Here is a 6,688-nt window from a genome sequence, read left to right as displayed (position 1 = left end):
TTTAAAATTATAAATATTTGAAATTTCAAACATTAGTAATACAAAATAAAAAATTACTCTTAATAATATAATAGAATAAATTATCATTTATACTCATGAAAGATGAAAACACTGACATATATACACACTAAATCCAAACTAAATTTATATTCACGCACGCAAGATGTCTTCCGTGTGACAAAAGTACCTGTCTTTGGAAGATTGGAGTGCCACCTAGGGTACTTTTGTCACACGACAAGAATCTTGCGTGAATACAAATTTAATTTCGATTTAGTATGAGTACATATGTTCAGTGTTTTCATCTTTTATGAATACAGATAGTCATTTATTCTAATTATCTAATTAATTAATTGTATAAAATTCTTTTACACTTAAGACACAAACTCAAAGTTGTCTGAGTCCACAAAATCTGCAGTTGAATGTTGAAACTTCAAACTTGAAAGTTGACACCAACACCAACGCCAAAGCTCCAAGCTTTCTCACTCCTTCTCCTTCTCTCTCTCCTCATAGGTTTCATTTCTCTCCCTCTATCCCTCAATTTCACACTCAAAATCCATTCTTTACGTTAGGGTTTCGAAATCCCACGCATTACTGCTCCTTAACGCCAATTCGCCATCGAGCTTACCACCTCTACTTTAATGGTCAAGCACAGAAATAGTGATAAGCTTTCAAGCACCGTACTCATGCACGTATGAAGCTGCAAATTACAAGCTCTGACTAAGAATGCTGCATGTGTTGGAATCGGTGGGGCACCGAATCTCTCAATTCTATCGGTTTTCTTTTAGGGTTACTTGGTCATATCTCACATTTATGTGCGTTTCATATGTCACAGGTTTCCATTTTTTTGAAGTTGAACTGAGTGGTGTGTGCTTGAATATGCTAAAGTGTGGAATTTGGTTTTGACTGAGAGGTGATGCGTTGCGCTGAGATATGGCACTTAAAGTTCCAGCTAATAAAGCTGCTGAGATTGCAATTGGGTCCATTGGCCGTGGTTATGATATATCTACTGATCTAAGGCTCAAGTATTGCAAAGGAGATTCCATAAATTCACGTTTAATTGAGATCGATGAACTTGATGTGAGAGAGGTGGTTTTACCGGGTGGAGTTTCAATTCCAAATGTTTCCACATCTATAAAATGTGATAAAGGGGAACGCACTAGATTCAGGTCTGATGTTCTGTCCTTTCAACAGGTAAAATTTCGTTTTTTTCTGTAAATAACTGTTGCTTGAATGAATTTTCTGGATGCTTATTGGAAGTCAGATTTTCCTTTTGTTTCTTCTTTGGAATAAACTTTCCTTCTCTGATGGATATTAGATGATAGATGGGTCAATAAATAAATTAGCAACCTATTTAACTACCACCAACTTTAGTTTTGAATAAACTGAAATATAGGATTGTTATTACTCTAGCCTCAGATTTGCAGAATGTTATTGTCGTTACTGGTAAAAAATTGTGCTGTAATATGTCATTATTCGAAGGGGAGCCTTGGAGCAACAGTTGAGTTGTCTCCGCGTGACCTCAAGGTCAGGGGTTCAAGCCATGAAAATAGCCATTGATGTAATTATCAGGTTAGGCTGCGTATATTACACCCTTTGGATGCGGCCCTTTCCCGGACCCTGCGTTAATGCGGAGTGCTTGTGCCCTGGGTTGCCCTTTAATGTGACATTATTCATTTCTTATGTGTATTCACAATTAGTGGCCAAAGCCAACGAGTGAGTAGTCACTCAACTGATAAGATTGATCTATGTCCATGCAAAAGGTCTTGGGGTTCAATTCTTGTCATATGTAATATCACTATATTCCCTCATTGGATCATGTGGCATATATATAACTCGGTGTATGTCATCTTTGGATTATGAATCTATGTGATTTCTAAATTTCGTTGTATTGAATTTCTTTTTTTTTTTTTGGTCATGGTTTGAATTGCATTTCTGAGTGCTTTAAGAAGGAACAGAGCAAAATATAAAAGTTTATTTGTCTCAAAATTTCAATCATTAAGAATTGCATACGTTATCTCCCCCTCATCTGTGTGCTTTTAATTGTTTTCAGATGTCAGAGCAGTTCAATCGGGAATTATCTTTGACTGGTAAAATTCCGTCAGGCCTTTTCAATGCTATGTTTGAATTTTCTGGGAGTTGGCAGAAAGATGCAGCCCATACCAAAACCCTTGCTTTTGACGGGGTGTTAATCACACTTTACACTGTTGCATTAGAGAAGTCTCAGTTAGTACTCTGTGATCATGTTAAAAAGGCTGTACCACCATATTGGGACCCACCTGAATTAGCAAGGTAAAACAAGCTCTCAAATGGTAAAACTTTTTTAATTTTGATGCCGAACAAAATGGTATTGTTTGAATTCTAATTTTGACCTCTTGGACATTTTTTATCGCTTCCTATTATATTGTTTAACCTTTTAATGGTTTTAGGTTTCATGGGCCTTTGGCTTTCATTATATTAAGATTCTATGTATCTATAAGATAGAAAGAAATTTAGTTGTAGCTGAATAGATATAAATCCTTATCAATTCCATCGAGGGGTTTCCAAATTATTTGTGTTGGGATTTATATTTCGGTGATAATGCTAAAACTATGTCAATGCATGCATACAGCTGTGCATTTTTGGTGGTGGGCTTCATTTGATTGGACTTGTTTATGATGGCATATTTGTCTCTATTTTTTATGTTTACCTACAGTTAAATCAATAATATATAAATGGATAGATGGTTATAACCAAATTAGGATTGAGTTGGATCTGTAGTCATCTTATCATTTAGTTTGTAATCTCTAAGTTACACATTGAGACTAACTTCAGGGTGCAACTTGGACTGACTCTCCAAAAAATAACTTAGTTCTATTATGATAATTGTTTTTATTTATCTTTAACTATATTTTCATTTGAAAGTTGAAACAATAGCCAACTAGTTCCATTCGCAATGTCACAGATTTATTGAGACCTTTGGTACCCATATTGTTGTTGGAATGAAAATGGGAGGAAAGGATGTAATATATTTGAAGCAGCAGCACTCATCAGCTCTCCAACCTGCTGATGTTCAAAAAAGACTGAAAGAGATGGCAGATAGGAGATTTATGGATGCTACTGGCCAATATACAATTGCTTCAGATCAAGTTTTCCCAAATGAAAAGGTTTGTGAATAACTTTATGCATTTTTTTCATGATTTGTTTACAATTAGAATAGTTGAAGTCATTTTTTGCATCTTTCTATTACCTTTTTACCTTTGATCTTTGTAGTAACTTAGCACTATCACAATATAGATATTATTCCACTGGTGTGGTTAACCACCCCCTTCCCCCGGTGGCACACCCAAAAAAAAAGAAGGAAAGAAAACTGCATGTTGCCTTTTGTCTGATATAAATTTCTAACCTAAGGTTGTTAATAAATAGATCTCTTTTATTTCACAAGATATTTTTAGTGAGAATATGAAAGCAAAAGCATTAACATTGTACTGTGGCATTTTTTCCATATGGTTTGCCACATGGATCATGATTATTAAAAAATATTAAATAGAAGAAAGATACTTTCAAAATCTTCAGGGTGTTATGCTATGGCTTGGCTGGAGGATGTGAGGAGTATTTGTTTGTTTAAGTATCATTACTCAAATAAATTATTACTTTTTGCTAAGTTTGTGAGTTGTAGTCATTATGTTAAACTGGTTGTATTGATGATATTCTTTGTGATGTTCTCTCTTGACAACTTTGAATTGGAGGATATTTAATTAATTCCCATTGAAATGGATAGCTATTCTTTTGGTTGGTCTCTATGCGCGCGTGTGTATATATATATATATATATTTTTTTTTTTAATCCTCCATTTCATTGTATTATTCTTCCCTCATAATGGATATTCTTTTATATATATTTTTTGCTCCCCTTAGTTTGGAATCCGGGAACAGAGGCTAACATTCGCTAATATGAGTCCATCAAGTTCTTATTCGCATAAGGAGGTATGCATTGAACATTACCCTTGACAATATTTTTGGCAGTTATTGTTATTGTTAGAAACAAGGATAGAATCATATTATATCAAAGAGTATCAAATACGCTCCCTTAGGATTAGTTTTGATATTATCATTACTCTTCGGTATTATATGGTTCTATCCTGGTTTCAAACACTTATTTTAGTACATTGTCCTCAAATTACTTTTAGAGCAGGACATAATATTCACTTGCAAGAGGAGGGGTGGAAGTGATAACAGAAGCCTACCCCACAACGAGTGGTTACAGACTGTTCAGTTAGAGCCTGATGTTATCTCAATGTCCTTCATTCCAATCACATCTCTCTTGAATGGAGTTCCAGGGAGCGGATTCTTGAGCCATGCATAAATCTTTATTTAAGATGTGAGAAATTTTGTTCTATTGTTGCATTTTCATATCTCAATATCCGCATGACTGCATCTATTCTCCACAGACATTAATGTGTGCATATTCCTGGCCTAGAGTGCATTTCTCATATTTTACGTCATAGTTTTTTTCTTTCGTTGTATCATTCTTCTCTTTAGGAGGATTTCTTGTCTTTCATCTTCTTGTCTTAATATTATTCTTTGTTCCAAAATAAAATAAGATAAGAAATGTTTGTCTTAGTATTTTTGTGTTTCTTATAGATGTTGCAAGTATAATTCTTGTATTAACTGGATATCGTTTTTAGTGCAAATGCTCTTGGCTCTTGGTGTGGTTTTTAAACATGTTTACTAGTTTCTTGCTGGTTGTGTAAGGGAGAAATAATTACATGCCACCTGAACAGAAGTGGAGTATTTCAATTTCTTTGCATGCTGAAGTTTTTCTTGAATTTAGATCTTAATTTGGTGGGCTTTGAATAAAACATAACTAACATAAAACCCCTATCCAAATGATATTCCGGTGGAGAAATCTTTATGCTACCTAGCTTTTTGAGTGTTTATTTTAGTTTTTTATTCTGCCTAGAATTATAATAAATGGGAAAAAAAAGTGTCTCATTTTACATTGATTCTTGCAGATAAACCACCAATTGAAGAGCTTCACCAGTTCTTGGAATTCCAGTTGCCAAGGCAGTGGGCTCCTGTATTCAGCGAACTTCCTCTTGGTCCACAACGTAAACAACGGAGTTTTTCCTCTTTACAGTTTAGCTTCATGGGGCCAAAGCTATATGTGAACACATCACAGGTAAACATTTTCCTTCTTGGCCCTGGACATCTAGCTATTTCTTGGCTGTGCCTCTGATCCTAAGAAATCCACGTTCATGCCCTTTGGATGGTGTTATTTAGCAATTAGCTGGGAAACAAATAAAAAGTGTGACAGGAAAATCTGTGTGAAATGACTTTTAGGATGTGTAGTAGTTTTATATCTTTATTAGCATGGAGTGATTATTGTGTTTGGTTAGTTTTGCTAAACAAGATATGCATCCTTTCTTGTTTATGTTTTAAGATTATGCTATTAAATTATTCAATTGTTACCATTCATTAACACAGCATTTTCTAACTTGGACATTCTGAAGTTTGTGCTCGACATTCTTTTGTTTTATTTTGCCTCAAGTGGAAACTGGGTGTTTATTATACCAGATAGTTCTTGAATCATCCTCAACTTGAATTATAATTGGTAACTCAGTAATTTTGGTCAAAAGAAGAATTCTTTTCATGTATAACAGGTTGACGTAGGTAACAGACAGTGACTGGTCTTCGTCTTTATCTTGAAGTAAAAAGATAATCGTTGCAATCCATTTACAACACCTTACATCTCTTCCAAAAGTATTTCAGCTCGAAGATGATCCAAATGGCAACTTCGGCGCGAGTCCTATGATAAGAGATTCTATGAGAAAGTTAGTGGAAGAATTTCTCTCATTGTGCACTTCCTGTGGAACCAGAGGATGAAGTTTCCATAGTAACCGGAGCACAACTCCAAGTTGAGAATTATGGCATAAAAATACTCTTTCTGAGACTTCGATTCGCAACCGTACTAGGAGTTAAAGAAGTAAAGCATCCCGAGTGGGATGGATCTCCTGGACTGGGGAGCCAAGTCTGGACTGATATCTACTCTCATTAGTCAGCATTTCACAGCAACATTTCAGAAGCCACCTCCACGACCCGCAGATGTTACATAAATTCTGCTGTTTATCCGGGTGGTCCTCTGTTCCTGTTCAAGCTCCCAAGCTTCTCAAATTTGTCGACACAACCGAGATGACCAGAGGGCCACAGGAAACTCCAGGCTATTGGGTTGTGTCTGGAGCTAGACTTGCTGTGAGAAGGGCAGGATCTCTCTGAGAGTTAGGTATTCTTTGTTAACTATATCGTTACCGGATGAAGAAATGTTGGATGATCAGTAGCTAATTCTTCTGTTGTTCGGGCCCGGCCTTCGCTTTCAAGGAGGGAAGTGAAGTTATCTCACAAAGTTGGCGGTTTTGGTAATCAAGGAGTTCATTGAAATGATGTGTAGGGATACAAATGTTGTGTTACTTGAGGATGCCACTGCTTTACCCTCTTACTCTATTTTCACTCTGCTTTAATTGTAGATTTTCCAGTCCAACAAGAATGACTTGCTCAAAAATACCATTGGATGAATTCACTTTTAGAAATTAATGTGTAGACACGGAAATATATATATATGAATCTAAGTTCATTGAGAAAATATATACAACTATGGGATTCGCTAATTCATCCTTCATTGCAGTAGATATTGTCAATGTTCCAATGATACATGG

General features: G+C 35.6%; 1 pseudogene; it reads left to right on the top strand.

Annotated features, from left to right (window-relative positions):
- Positions 1-386: 386 nt before the first annotated feature.
- LOC112741066 (MACPF domain-containing protein At4g24290-like) lies at positions 387-6,328 on the top strand (annotated as a pseudogene).
- Positions 6,329-6,688: the final 360 nt, after the last annotated feature.

The sequence above is a fragment of the Arachis hypogaea genome, chromosome 14 (genome assembly GCF_003086295.3).
Source record: "Arachis hypogaea cultivar Tifrunner chromosome 14, arahy.Tifrunner.gnm2.J5K5, whole genome shotgun sequence".
Taxonomy (NCBI): domain Eukaryota; kingdom Viridiplantae; phylum Streptophyta; class Magnoliopsida; order Fabales; family Fabaceae; genus Arachis; species Arachis hypogaea.
Note: the sequence above shows the minus strand (reverse complement) of the source record. Positions and strands in the feature narration are given on the sequence as shown.